The sequence below is a fragment of the Hirundo rustica genome, chromosome 25, assembly GCF_015227805.2.
Source record: "Hirundo rustica isolate bHirRus1 chromosome 25, bHirRus1.pri.v3, whole genome shotgun sequence".
Lineage (NCBI taxonomy): Eukaryota > Metazoa > Chordata > Aves > Passeriformes > Hirundinidae > Hirundo > Hirundo rustica.
This window is the reverse complement of record NC_053474.1, coordinates 3908909-3922137: the sequence shown is the minus strand read 5'-3', so window position 1 is coordinate 3922137 and position 13229 is coordinate 3908909. Positions and strand designations below refer to the sequence as shown.

Below are 13229 nucleotides of genomic sequence, written 5' to 3'. Positions count from 1 at the left end.
GAATCCGATGGGCTGGATCCCAATGGATTTGGGGGTCCCAGAGGGATCCTGAAGGGGAGGGGGGTCTGGGGGACGTGGCTGGGTCTGGGACCTTGGAGGTGGTCTGAAGAGTCCAGTGGGACGGGACCCAGTGGGTTGGAAGGGCTTAAGCATCCTTGAAGGTGCCTTGAGGGAGATCCTGCAGGGTCTCAGGGTCTCTGTGGGGTACCCAGCAGGGTCTGGGGACCCCAGAGGGTTCTGATGGGGGGAGACTTTGGGGTATTCGGGGTTCCATAGGGGACCTCGTGGTATTAGGGCACCCCAGGGGACCCAGCAGGGTCTGGGGACCTTGGGGTGCCCTGAGGAATTTGGTGGGGAGAGCATCCCTGAGGATTGTGGTGCTGGAAGGACCCTGCAGGGTCAGGGTCCGGGTCTGGGGGGTGCAGTGAATCAGCAAACTGGGGGGACACGAGGCTGGGAGACCCAGCGGGTTCTGGGAACCTCCCTAGGGTTGGGAGACCTTTCAGAGTCTGGGATTTCTGGAGGATCTTGCCAGGTTTGGGGGTGTTTATAGAGGAATCTGCTGCCAGCACCCCCAGCCCGGTCTGGGGTCGCCTCCCTCCTGAAGGCAGCAGGTTCAGGGCAGCCGCTCTGGGGCAGGACCCCTTCCCCGTCCGAGCCCCGCGGCCCCCGGGAGGGGACCGCAGCCCTGGGGACACTGCTGGGACTGTGACTCCCACGGGGCAGCCCCGGCGCATCCCCTGCAAACCTCGGCGGAGAGTGGAGCGGGCTCGGGGCCACCGCGCCTACAGCATCCCTGGCCGGCGGTGTGGGCTCCGGGGACAGAGCGGGAGGGGACCGGGACTCGTGATCCGCTGGCACCGCTCACCTCCCACCGAGCCGGAGTTCGGGACTGCTCTGATGACCGAGCGGAGACACTTGAAAGCTCCAGCAAGCGTCCTTGGGGACACCCAATGTCACCTGGTGGCAGAGCCGGTCGCTGCGTGCTGGCAGGAAGGCACGTGGAGACGGAGATGCGCTCGGGATGAAGGGATGAAGGATCCCTCTCCGGGATGAAGGCTCTCTCTCCGGACTGAAAGCCTGTGCAGGGCTCTGATGCCGCTGTCCCCATCGCTGTCCCCCAGCCCTGAGCCGGCCTCGGGCTCGGAGCGGATGGAATCAGCCCGTCCCCGCCGGGAACTGCGGATGTTCAGCTGGCAAAGCCTGGCCACCCCTCTCCTCCTCCGTCCCTCACCTGAGCCGCCGCCTCCCGCTCCGCCGTGCCGAGCTCCCGCAGTGGCGTCCCCCAGAAGCTGCATGAACCCCCCGAGAAAACCACTAAATCCCGCCGCTATTTATTTATTTAAATTTCAATTCAAAAGAACCAAAACCCTGGGTTTGGGCTCTGGGGTGGGGGGGATTTCACTGACGTCCGAATGTGCCGCGCCTCCCTGGTGTGACAGCAGGTCTGTTGTGTAACCCTGGCCGCGCTGCCCGCACCGTGCTGCCCGTGCTCTGGAATAAACTTTGATATATATTTTATTCATTCCTGAGGTGCTGGCTGTAATATAACCGGGAGGGTGATTAGGATGGGGATAAGCAAATAAGCCCCGGTAATGGCGTGTAATTAATACCGGAGTGGATTTCTCTGATTATTGACCTCTTCCCTCCTGTGAGTGTGTGGGGAGATGTGGGGAAAAAAATGTGTTCAGAATTCCTGCAGCAGGATGTCACTGGGTATATGTATATCTATTTATTTATATCTATATCTATCTGCAGCCGTGGTCTGTCCTGGGAAACTCACACAAGGTGACAAACAAGGCACAGCTCGCACATAAATATCTGCAGGAAATAGGTGGCAGAGAAATATTCAAGCCCCTTCGCAGCCCCACACTCAAGAGCTCTGCCTTTCCCCCACTAACCCCGGTTTTCAAACGTTTATTAAACACTCCGGTTTGTGCCGCCCTGTGCGGAGCTGTGAGCGCTCTGACTCCTCTCGTTCTCCCCAATTCCTGCCCTTTCACTCTTCAGCCCCAGGGGAGATTTTTCCCGTGCGTAATCCCAGCTGGAAGGTGATTCTCGGAGCTGAGAGCGGAGTGTGCTGCTAAGAGCAGCTTAGGGGTCTCAGCCAGGAGAAGAGACACATTATCTCTCCTGGCTTTCAATTAATAGTATGGAATGCACAGCTTGAGCTTCAAATCCCTCGGTTTTCCCCCTTTCTCTGGTGATTATTTGCAAATCAGCTTTTGACCTGATTAGGGCAGAACCGACTTAGAGGAAATGCAGGGAAAGACCTTAAATTTATAATAAATCAACTCCATTAAACCAGAAAGACCAAAATCATTAAAAATCCCTCTGTGCCGTGGTTCCTCCCCACCCTCCAGTCTCAGTAAGGATACAGTCTCATTCCACTTTGCATTCCTGCCGGATCTTCAGCTGGAACATGACATCCATTACAATCCATGCACTTATTCCCGTTTTCCTCCAGGATGAGGGAGGCTGATGCAGTCAGCGAGGACAGGAGGGTTGGTGGAAGGGCGAGGAGAGCCCAAGGCTCCTCACCAGGCTGCAAGGAGCCGAAATGAGGATATCTGCCTGCCCCAGGAGCCCAGGGAATACCACGCTCAGGATTTCAAGGGATGGGGAAAGGCAGAGGGGCACCCACCTCCATCTCCCGGGGCACTGGGCTGTCCCGCAGGAGGAGCAGCCAGGGCAGTTCAGTTGGCCTGGGTTTGGACTGGAGGGGTGGCAGCAGCTCCTCAGGCTGACGCTGGAACAGGAATGAAAAGGAAATCGAAGCTGGCCCAGAGTTCCACACCACGGTGGGAGCAGCCAGCACATCCTGCGTGTCCACAAGAAGGAGCTGACCCCATCACAGCCGGGGTGCTGGGCCCGTTTGGGGCACAGGTCAGGGGACAGCAAACACGGAGCAGCTGCAGCACAAGGACGGGGCGGGAGGCAGCTCCGTGCCCCGCTGGCTCCGGGACAGCCCCCAGGCTCGGGAGCACAGGGCTTTACATAACCCCGCTGCCTGCCTGCCCTCCTGCCAGCACCGTTACGTAAACAGCACCCACACTTGTTGGCTTTGCGGGATTATTCCGTTACAGACTTTCTGGGAAAAAAAATAAAATTAATGTGGCAGGTTAATACCTAAGCCTGGCTTCTCCCCTTTCCGCCGTTAACTCCTCCGGGCTGGGCCTGGTGGAGGGAGTTGGTGTGAGGGGGCCACAGGGGCACAGGCACCCACGGGACCCACAGAGGCTGCACAGGGCTGAAAGGACTCCGAGAGGTTGATGGGACAGAGGGGGAAAGGCAGGGAATGTGGGAGGCTGATGGGGAGGGGCCAGGGAGGGAGAGAGAGTGATGGAGGGGGTGACACAGACAGTGGAGAGTGATGGAGAGGGGCCAGGGACAGTGGAGGGTGATGGAGAAGGGACAGAGAGCACGGGAGAGTGATGGAGAGGGGCCAGGGACAGTGGAGGGTGATGGAGAAGGGACAGAGAGCACGGGAGAGTGATGGAGAGGGGACAGGGATGGGGGGAAGGTGACAGAAGAGGGACGGGGATGGTACAAGAGTGGTGGAGAGAGGACAGGGCTGGTGCAAAAGTGATGAAGGGCGGTAAGGGGACAGGATGAGGGTGATGGGGAGGGTTGGACAGGGACGGTACCAGAGCCATGGGGATGGGGACAGGGGATGGGGGGAAGGGGACAAAGGACAGGGGACAGGGACAGGGGATGGGGGACAGAGGACAAGCATAGGGGGCAAGGACAGGGGACAGGGACAGGGACAAAGGACAGGGGACAGGGGATGGGGACAGGGGACAGGGGACCGGGACTGGGACAGGTGACGGGGACAGGGGACTGGAACAGGTGATGGGGACAGGGGACAGGGGACAGGGACAGGGCCAGGGCCAGTGCCAGGAGCCGCAGCCGCCCCGCTGCCGTCACGAGAGGGCGCTGCCCGGGCACGGCGGGGCCGGGTCCCGCTCCAGCCCTTCCTCCTTCGGGAGGCGAAGGCAGCCCCGGCAGCCCCGGAGGTGGGAATTCCCTCCCGGCCTCTGATTTATCCCTCCCAGCAGCCGAGTCCGGGCTCCCCAGCAGCCTCCTCCCTTCTACACGGGGATTTTGATCTGCTTCTGTTCCTTGACCAGGACAGTCGGTGTCTGCAGGGGCTGGGACTGTGACCTGGAGCCGGGAACACACCTGGCCGTGTTTCTGGCTCCTTTTGGGCCGCGGTATTTCCATCTCCCCATTCCTCAGCCTTGGGACGAGCAGCTTCATCCCAGTTCAGATGTGCTGAGAATTTCCCATAAATCCCACATTTTCTGTCCTGTCCCCCTGTGCCTACCAGGTGGGGGACGCTGCCCAGGGCCTGAAGGTGGGCACCTTGTCCTCACCACCTTATCAGTCCCTGCCCCAGAGCCCGGGGGTCTTGCTGTGGCTCTGGGGAGCTTCCAGGTCCCAGAAACCCATTTCCGTGGCACCTGGATGCTCTGTGCTCACCTTACTGTGTTAAGCTCCTCTTGGTCCACTTCTCCCTTCCCCACTAAAGCTCTTTAAGTCACTGATCTCGTTGAACCTCAGCAATCGGGTTGTTTTGCCCTGCAAGGCGACGTGCCCGATTCCTGCCCCGCTCACTGCTGCCCAGCCCGTGCCCACAGCGGGATGTGCCAGCCCCACGCACGGCTCCCCCAGCTCCTGCCCTGCCTGGGTCTGACCACGGGAGCTCCACGAGGGCTGGGATCCCGGGGAGAGCCCTGAGGGGTGAGTGGCAGGGTGGGGACGGCTCCGTGGCCGTGTCCGGCAGCGGGATGAAGGCAGGGACTGCTCAGGGATGCTGCGGGGCTGGGCAAGGCTGCATCAGGGTGCAAAGAGTGCCGTGGGCTCCAAGTGGGTGCCCCAGCACCAGGCTGATCTGTCACCTCTCCGGGGTCCTGCCCCGTGCCCTCCATGGCAGAGCTGGGATGAGGCTCGGCTGTGGTGCCCGTCCTCCCTGGCACAGCCGCACCCTGGGAGGCGACATCCCTGCTGCAGGGTGGGGAGTTGGGCTTAATATCCACCTATTCCAGTTCATATATTGAATTTGATGTGTTTATCATAAATTACAGACGTCGAGGTTGCAGGGGGAATCTGTCCTAGCATGAGATGGGACAGCGAGAAAGGCAAAACCACTCACCAGCCCCTTGCCCTTTGCTGTACACGTCATGGAGCTATTTTGGGCACCAGTGACCCTCTGCTTTTGGGTGATGAATGGCAGGAAATGTCCTGGTCAGCCTCACCTCCCTCCTCACACCCATTTTCCAAGAATTTGGGTGTTCAGAACAAGTTTGTCCAGGCATCTGAGCCCTTTTTTAAAGGAATCCTTTAAGGGAAATGGAGCAATTAACTCTGCCACGTGTGGGTTTGGAGACACGGGTTCCTTAGGCCTTTCTCCCTCCAGGGAGGCCGGGCTGGAGCTGGGCACAGCCAAGATTGTCCAAGCCACGATTTTCCAGGGTTCAGGTACCCCTCACCTCCACCCCGGGTTTGGCTGGATCACCCCTGAGTTCCCCATCACAGAGCAGCGTCTCTATTTTCAGTGCTGGCTGCCCTAATCGCATCACACGCCTCTGCCCGTGCCGCAGCTGCTCCTTCCCAAAGCCCAGGTGCTCTGTGCTCCCGGCCTGGGCAGGATCCGGCGTCTCCTCCAAGCACCGTGTCCCCAGCAGAGGGGAATGATCCTCCTGCTCCCTCCCAGAGCGGATCCCGAGCGCCCCGGGCCCAGCACCTGCCCCTTGCCTGCGGCACCAGGGTTTTCCTACACCCACAGCAGCCAAATCCGTGGATTGGCAACTCCTGGGAAGGGCAGAGCAGTGAGGGATGGTCCCCAAAATAGCTCCATGACGTGTACAGCAAAGGGCAAGGGGCTGGTGAGCGGTTTTGCTTTGCTCACTGTCCTATTGCACGCTGGGACAGATTCCCCCTGCAGCCTTGACGTCTGTAATTTATAATAAATACATAAAATTGAATATATGAACTGGAATAGGTGGATATTAAGCCCAACTCCCCACCCTGCAGCAGGGATGTCCCCTCCCCTGCCTGCTTCATACCTGTCCCCGCTAATCCCCAGCAATCTGAGACGACGAGCCTGGTAACCTGATCACGGTTCATTAAGAAGTTTAACGAGATTAATTGCCAAAAGCACCAGTTACTGCCCGCAGCCCTTCCCTCGGGAGGATCCCTGGGCTCCCTGTGCTGGGGTGTAGGCGAGGATTCCCTAAAAACTGCGGCAGCACAATCCTCAAAATTGACAGGTTTAGGGTTTGGGGGTTTCCCTTCCACAGAGACAGCTCCAGGTTTCCTCATGTCCCAGTTCCATCGTGTGGTGCCCATCCTTCCTCGGGTGTGGCACCGAACCCTCGGCATCCCAAACCCCGGCTTGCCCCACTGCTGTCGCTGCGGGAGGAGAGAATTCAGAACCAAAAAAACCCACAAAACCCGAATTTTTGCATCCCTCTGCTGTTTGTTCAACCAGAGAAGCTCATTTGGAACGGCTGAAAACGGGGGTGTCTTGAGGGGTTTGAGCAATCCCAGCGCAAGGATCACGCCGAGCACCGGGACCGCAAAGAAGGAAGGAGAAGGAATAATCACCACATCCCTTCCCTCTCTCTGCACCCCCGTGCCAGGCGCGATGCCCACCAGCACCCCCGGCCCGTTTGGATGGAAACGACCCCGTGGGACTCCCGGGCACCCCGAGTGCCACCATGGAGCCGCGGCGCTGTCCCCGGGCTGTGCCGGCCCCGGCCCCGCTGACGCTGGGGACTAAATCGGCGGGTGACGGGCAGGAAAGGAATCCGTGGAGCAGAGCCAGGCACGGGCTCCTCTCGGCTCTCCCCGTCTCGCCTCTTATGGAGAGGAGCAGGAGGGAAGAGGGGCCGGGAGCAGCTCCCGTTATGGAGAAGCCCTGGGGAAGCCCTGGCTCAGCTTTGTCAGCCCCGGGCAGGGCACGGGGGGAACAACGTGCTCGGGACGTGCCAGCGCTCCCGGGGACAGCAGTGAGACACGGATGGCAGCCGTCCTGCCAAGGGGGCCCTGCCCTCGGGGGGACACGGGGGTCCCTGAGAGATGCACGGGTGCCCCAGAGCGCCGGAGCCGCCGTGAGCGCCTGCAGGGGCAGAGCGCACAGGGATGTAAATCCCAGCGGGATCACAGGCAGGGCCACGCTTTGACCTCACGCCACAGAGGAGGAGGAGGAGGAGGAGGGAGAGCTCACCCCGGGCACCGGTGCCTTTGTGGGAGCAGTCGGGTGCTCCCCGCCTCACCCCGGGGCTTTCCCTGCCTTGATTCCCAATTAGCGCTGACCCTCGGTGCTCCAGGTTCGTGTCCCTCTGCCAAGGCAGGAGCAGAAGGAGCTGGGCAGTTCAGGAGCTGCTGGGTGTCCCTGGGGCTCGGTGCTGGAGCCTCAGCTTTGCCTTTGGCGCGGGGTCCTTCCCTGTTTCCTACAGCATTTCCAAGAGAACCCGGGCGGGTGGGGGACGCTCCGAGCTGGGAGGTGGCCGGGGCAGTGTGGGACGTGTGTCACCACCCCGCGGGGGCAGAGCAGAGGGATCTTCAGTGCAGGATGGTCTCACTTCAAAAGTGCCCAGAAAAGGGGCTTTGAGGAAGCACGGGCACAAGGAAAAGCCTCGGGATGTGAATCCTGGAGAAGGTAAATGGTGGATGGGATCCCCCCAAGCACAGCGTTGTCACCGCGGGGGTGAGGGGTTGGGGGGGACAATGGCAGCATTGAGGAAGGACATCCAGCATCCAAACACACCCAATGCCGACCCCTCGGGGCTGCCAGTGCACAGCCCTGCTCAGCTCCACACACAGGAGGATTCGGGAAAAGGTCTGGGGTCTCTGAGATGCTTTGGCACGGATACAGGGCAGAGCCAGGCACGGTCCAGTCCCGTCTCTCCCTCAACACCCTCTCCCTGACGTCCAGACGGGTTTTCTGAGTCCATCCAAGAGTGATTCCACTTCTGGGCTGCAAATTCAAACCCATTTTGTGCAAACCCACGGAGCGTAAAGAGGTTCGAAACCTGAGCAGCTCAGCGACAGGTCAGGGCACAGCTGAACCCCCACGGCCGAGCTCAGCTCCCTGGGAACCTCCCCCTGGAGCCGAGAAGCAAATCCTCCCGCTCTTTCCCACGTGTTGTTGCGCTGGACAAATATTTGTTTTGGAAAGCGCTGCCTTGCCCTGAGCCCTGCAGCCAAGGCCGGCCCTGGCACCAAGGCTGCTCGCAGGGACGGATCCTGCTCTGACCAAATCCCGATTGCAGGGAAACAGCCAGCCCGGGGCAGGATTCCAGGGGATGATCTCCGGCCTCAGAGCGGGAGGTGCTGCCCCAGCCCGTGGGGTCTGTGGGCTCTGACGAGGGGATCCCCTCCTCTGCCACTTCCACAGAGAGAAATTACCCGGGCAGGGGCAGAGGGGAGGTCAGGAGCCCTTTACAGCACCCCGGGAGTGGGGGCAGGCGCTTTGATGTCCACACCAGGCTCGCAGCACCCCCGAATCCTGGGATATAGGCTGGGGATACACCTGCAGAGGGAAAAGCTCTGGGAAGCTGCTGGGAGGGAAATCCCAGCCTTCCTGTGCTATTTTACAGCCTCTCTTTGCTTCTGAAAATGCCCTTTTGGCAGGTGGGAGGAGCAGAGGGGGTTGTGGAGACCCGGGGGGTCTCCAGGACAGGAATTCGGGGCAGGGACTCCCCAGCCCTGGCCCCCGCAGGGCCGGGAGCGGCGCTCGGAGCCGGGACACTGCCCTTTGTTTCGGAGAATAAAGTTAGCGCTGTTACTCAGCCTGTCGCTATTCCAGCAATTCCTGCCTCCACTTTCGCTCGGCAGCGGGGAAACATTCCTGCCCGGGGACTGCCAAGGAAAACGCGCACCGTGGGGACAACACGCGGGGACGGGGACTGGCAGCGCCGCGGTGGCAGTGGCAGCGCCACCGAGGCTTCCCGGGATGGGAGTCACAGCCGGCTGTGGGATAGCGCCTCTTTTACATCCCATAAAAGCCCCATTCCCACGGGGAACACCAGCATCCCACCCATCAACACGGCTCTGGGCCCTTGGGGGACCGCAGGATGCGGGGACAAAGGTGTGTCCCCTCCGTGTGTCCCGGAGGGGAAGCTTTGTCCCCGAGTGTCACCGATTTCCATGGAAAGTTTTGCTGATGCCAGCGGGGCTCCCACGTGGAGCCCTGGCTTTATCTTCCCTGCCTGTTTTCAGCTCTTTGCTGATAGGTGAAGCCAGCAGCCTGTCCCCGAGGTCCCCGTGTCCCCAGCAGCCTGGCGTGTCCTTGTGCTATCGCTGCGAGCGGAGAGCGGCGGCGGCTCTGATAACCCCGCTGCGAGGGGGGAAGCTGCGGCCAAACCCCGCACGGCAGCACCCTCCTCCTGCAGCCAGTCCGCGTCCTCATCCCAGAGCTCCCAGCTCCCATCCCGGCCGCACCGAGCCCTGGGAGAGCCGGGAGCGGATCCTCCCCCACCCTTTTTTTGGGGAAGGTTCTCCCCGCTCTGCTCCCTGGCCCCCCGGGGAGATGCTGGCATCGCATCCTCAGCCCCTCCTCTGGAAAACCCCAGGGAACAGCCCCTCCCTGCCATGTGCACTGTTCCTGAAACACCCCGAAAATCCTTGTGAGCACCAAAATCCAGCCAGAGGAAAGGGCTGAAAGGCCGGGGCAGCACAGCCCCTGCTGGGGCTCCGCGCTACAGTGCCCAACCCAGGAACAAAGGCAGGACAGGCCCGAGGCCGGGAACGTCCTTTCCCAGCCCCAGGGACATTAAACAAACCCCAAAAGTCCATTCTCCCTTTGTCAGCCCCGCAGGTCACCCGAGGTTTGATCTACAGCCCGGGGCAGCAGATGGAAGAACTCCCGGCGAGGGTTTTGGATCAGGTCCTGGTGTTTCTTTCTGCTGCCGGGACGCTCCGTGCCGTGGTGAGCCCCCAAGAGCTCTGCTCATCCTTCCAAAGCCCTCCGAAGGGGATCACAGGGAGGTGTTCTCCCCATTCCCTTCTTCCTGAAAGCTGTTAAATCCTTCCTGTGACTGGGAGTCAAAGCCCGAAGGCTGAGCCACAGATCTGCTCACCAGCCTGGAAACGTCCCAAATTTAAACCTCAGCTGCACCACGAGCTCCCAGAATCTCAGCCCTCGGAGCTCCCATCACCTGCTCTGCTTCCAGCCCAGGATTTTAACTCAAATCTCCACTTTCTGCCAGAATTTCAGCCAACATGAAGCTGTGTTTCCACCCGAGCTGCTGAGGGTTTTGCAGGGAAAAAAGACAAGGACAAGTGGGAGAAGGGGGAATAGCTTTAAAGTGAGTAGGTTTGGATCGGATTTTCAAGGGAATTCCTCCCTGTGAGGGTGGTGAGGCCCTGGCACAGGTTACCCATGGCAGGGGGTGGAATGAAAAGGTCTTTAAGGTCCCTTCTCACCCAGTTCCATGATCCCGTGGAAACAGCCCAGCCTGGACACGCAGGCATCCATCTGGGAAGGGGAAACAGCCACCTCATTTCCCTCCTGCTGCCCTGGCTTTTCAAAGCAGGCAGCAAAATGCCCCCAAAGTCAATTTAAAAGGTAAAAGCCTCACTGGGCTTTGCACAGCTGTGGGTTTGGCTGGGGCCAGCCTGACTAAAGCCCATCCCGAGGGAAATTGAACACAATATTCACACTCAGGGTGGCTCCTGTGCTTTGGGATCCCCCCAATTGTAATTGCATTTTAACCCAAAGCCGTTTCCATGTCGCTCCATCCCCTCCTGGGCCCCGATAACCCTAAACCCAGGAATATAAATAACCCCAAAGGGCTGCAGCCTCCTGCTCTGGGCACAGAGCCTGCCTGGGAGAGAGCAAAGGTTGATGTAATCCTGAAATACCTGAAGAACAGGGCATGACAGAGGGGATTTATTACCTGCTCCAGCTGGGGCTGTCCAAGCCACGGAGTCACCGGGAGAAATTCCAGCAGTGCCTCTGAGAGCAAATATCGCGTTCCTGCTTTGGCTTTGGGGCTGTTGGTGGCGCAGGGCGTGCTGCATCGCTGGGCTGCGGATCAGAGGGGTGGGAAGGGGAATTTTTGGGGCTCACCCCACGGTGCAGCAGGGTCCTGGCACCGGGGACACCAAGCAGGGATGGCGCGAGCCAGGATCCGAGCTCTGCGGGTTGGACACGGGGGCTGTGCCAGCGGGGACCCAGCGGGCACTGCTGAGCCCTGGCACAGCCGGAGACGGGGAAAGGCTGGGTTAGACCCCGGTGCTGGGGCCGGGGAGCCGGAGCACAGCACAGGGCTCGGGGACATCCGTGCCCTTATCTCGGCTGTCCTTATCTCGCCGGGGACACGTGTGCGGGGGACGGGCACGCACCGACCCCACACGGCTCCGGGGCTCGGGCAGACGGGCATCGCACAGCCCCCGCTGCTGCTCCCCTCCTCCTCCCCGCCCGTGTCCTGCCAGGGGACAATTGAAAGGTCTCCCCTGGGTGTGACACGGCTGTGGGGGCTCCCGGAGCTCCGCTTCCCCCACACCCCTCTCCAGGCTGTCTTGCGTCCCCCGGCCCCTCTGGCGAGGTGAGAAGGCAATTCCCGCTGGGAAGATGCAAATTCCAAGAGGATGAGGAGTAGGAGGGCCCCCGATGGATCCAGGGGCGCTGGCGGTGCCAGCCCCGGCGGTGTGCTGAGCTCTGCTGGGCTCCGCGGCCCTTCCCAATGCCCAAACCCTTGTGCTGCGTTTAGGCTCTGCCCTGTGGCACCTCCTGACACCCCTTTATGGCAGAAAACATCCCCCGAGCTCCACCGTGAGCCAGAGCCAGGCCCCGGGGCAGAGCAGGGCGCTCCCGCCTCCCTCTCCATCCAGCTCCCCTCAGCCCGATGCATTTCCTGCATCGGTTGTGCTGCAGCACCTCCTCTCACCCTGTTAATTCACTGGGATGCACTGGAGCAGGGGGATGCTGCGCTGCCCGAGCTCCTCGGTTATCTCAACCTCCTCCTCTTCCTCGGGGCGGTGATGGAGCCGGGACAGGGACAGGGACAGGGACAGGGACAGGCGGTGGCCGCAGGCTCCTGCTGGCAGCTCCACCAAGGAGAAAACCTGGTGCAGAAAACGAAATTTCACCCGCAGCAGTCGGGAGCCAAGCACAGGCAGCTCCTCCCTGAGAGCAGAGAGGGAAATCCCATCCCAGCTCCTGTGATCCCACAGCTCTTGGCGGCCTGAGCTGGGAGCAGCCCCGGGGTCACGGCGCAGCTTTCGGGTCCCCAGCCCCACTCGGGGCTGGTGGGGCCTTTGGAGAGGTCCTGGGCGTGGGGGAACAGAGGGGACGCCCCGACCCGAGCAGGAAGAAGGAACAGCTACTGACGGGGATGCTAATGAGAGGAGGGATTTCCTCAATTAGGGGATAATGCCGGTAATCCCGGCTTTCCAAGGTTTAGGGAGCGCCGGCTGTGGATGAGCCTTCCTCCCACCCACGTGCTGATGAGTGAGGAGCCGCCAAACTGGGGAGCCGAGCATCTCCCTGCCTGCCCACAGACCCGAGCCCTGGCACCCAAACCCCTGAGAGCCTCCCCTAAAACCCACCAGCATCTGCCATCACCTGGCCTGGGGGCAGGAGCTGGATCTTCCCAGCTGCCAGCGGTTTTGCGCTTACCTGGGGCTGTGGGAGCTGCTGGAGCTGCCAGGGGACCCCCACAGGGAAGTCTTTATCCCTCATACCCAACCTAACCCTACCTTCTGTCTGTTTGAAGCCATTCCCCCTTGTCCTGGAACTCCAGGCCATTGTCCCAAATACCTGGCTCCAGAGCAGAGGGGCTCCAGCCCTTGGAGCGTCTCCCTGGCCCCTCTGGGTTCACTCCAGCAGCTCCACATCCTCCTGGTGTTGGGGGCCCAGGGCTGGGGCAGCTCTGCAGGTGGGGTCTCACCTGAGTGGGGCACAATCCCCCCTTCCATCCCCTGCTGCCAGGGCTGTGGGATGACCCCGGGGCACCGCTGGATTTCTGGGCTACAAACGCACATTTCCAGGCCTTGCTGAGCTTCCCATCCACCAACAGACCCAAACCCTCCTCCAGGGCTGTGCTCTCCCTCCATCTCCCAGGGCTGTGCTCTCCCTCCATCCCCCAGGGCTGTGCTCTCCCTCCATCCCCCAGGGCTGTGCTCTCCCTCCATCCCCCAGGACTGCTCTCCCTCCATCTCCCAGGACTGCTCTCCCTCCATCTCCCAGGGCTGTGCTCTCCCTCCATCCCCCAGGG

General features: G+C 61.0%; 1 long non-coding RNA gene across 1 annotated transcript; it reads right to left on the bottom strand.

The window, feature by feature from the left end:
* Positions 1–1878: 1878 nt before the first annotated feature.
* Positions 1879–12059, bottom strand: LOC120763204 (uncharacterized). Its single transcript, XR_005704042.2, has 4 exons — positions 11901–12059; positions 10908–11038; positions 2645–2749; positions 1879–2545 (listed from the first exon to the last, which is right to left on the bottom strand). It is a non-coding gene; the product is annotated as an uncharacterized LOC120763204 (long non-coding RNA).
* Between the last annotated feature and the right edge of the window lie 1170 nt (positions 12060–13229).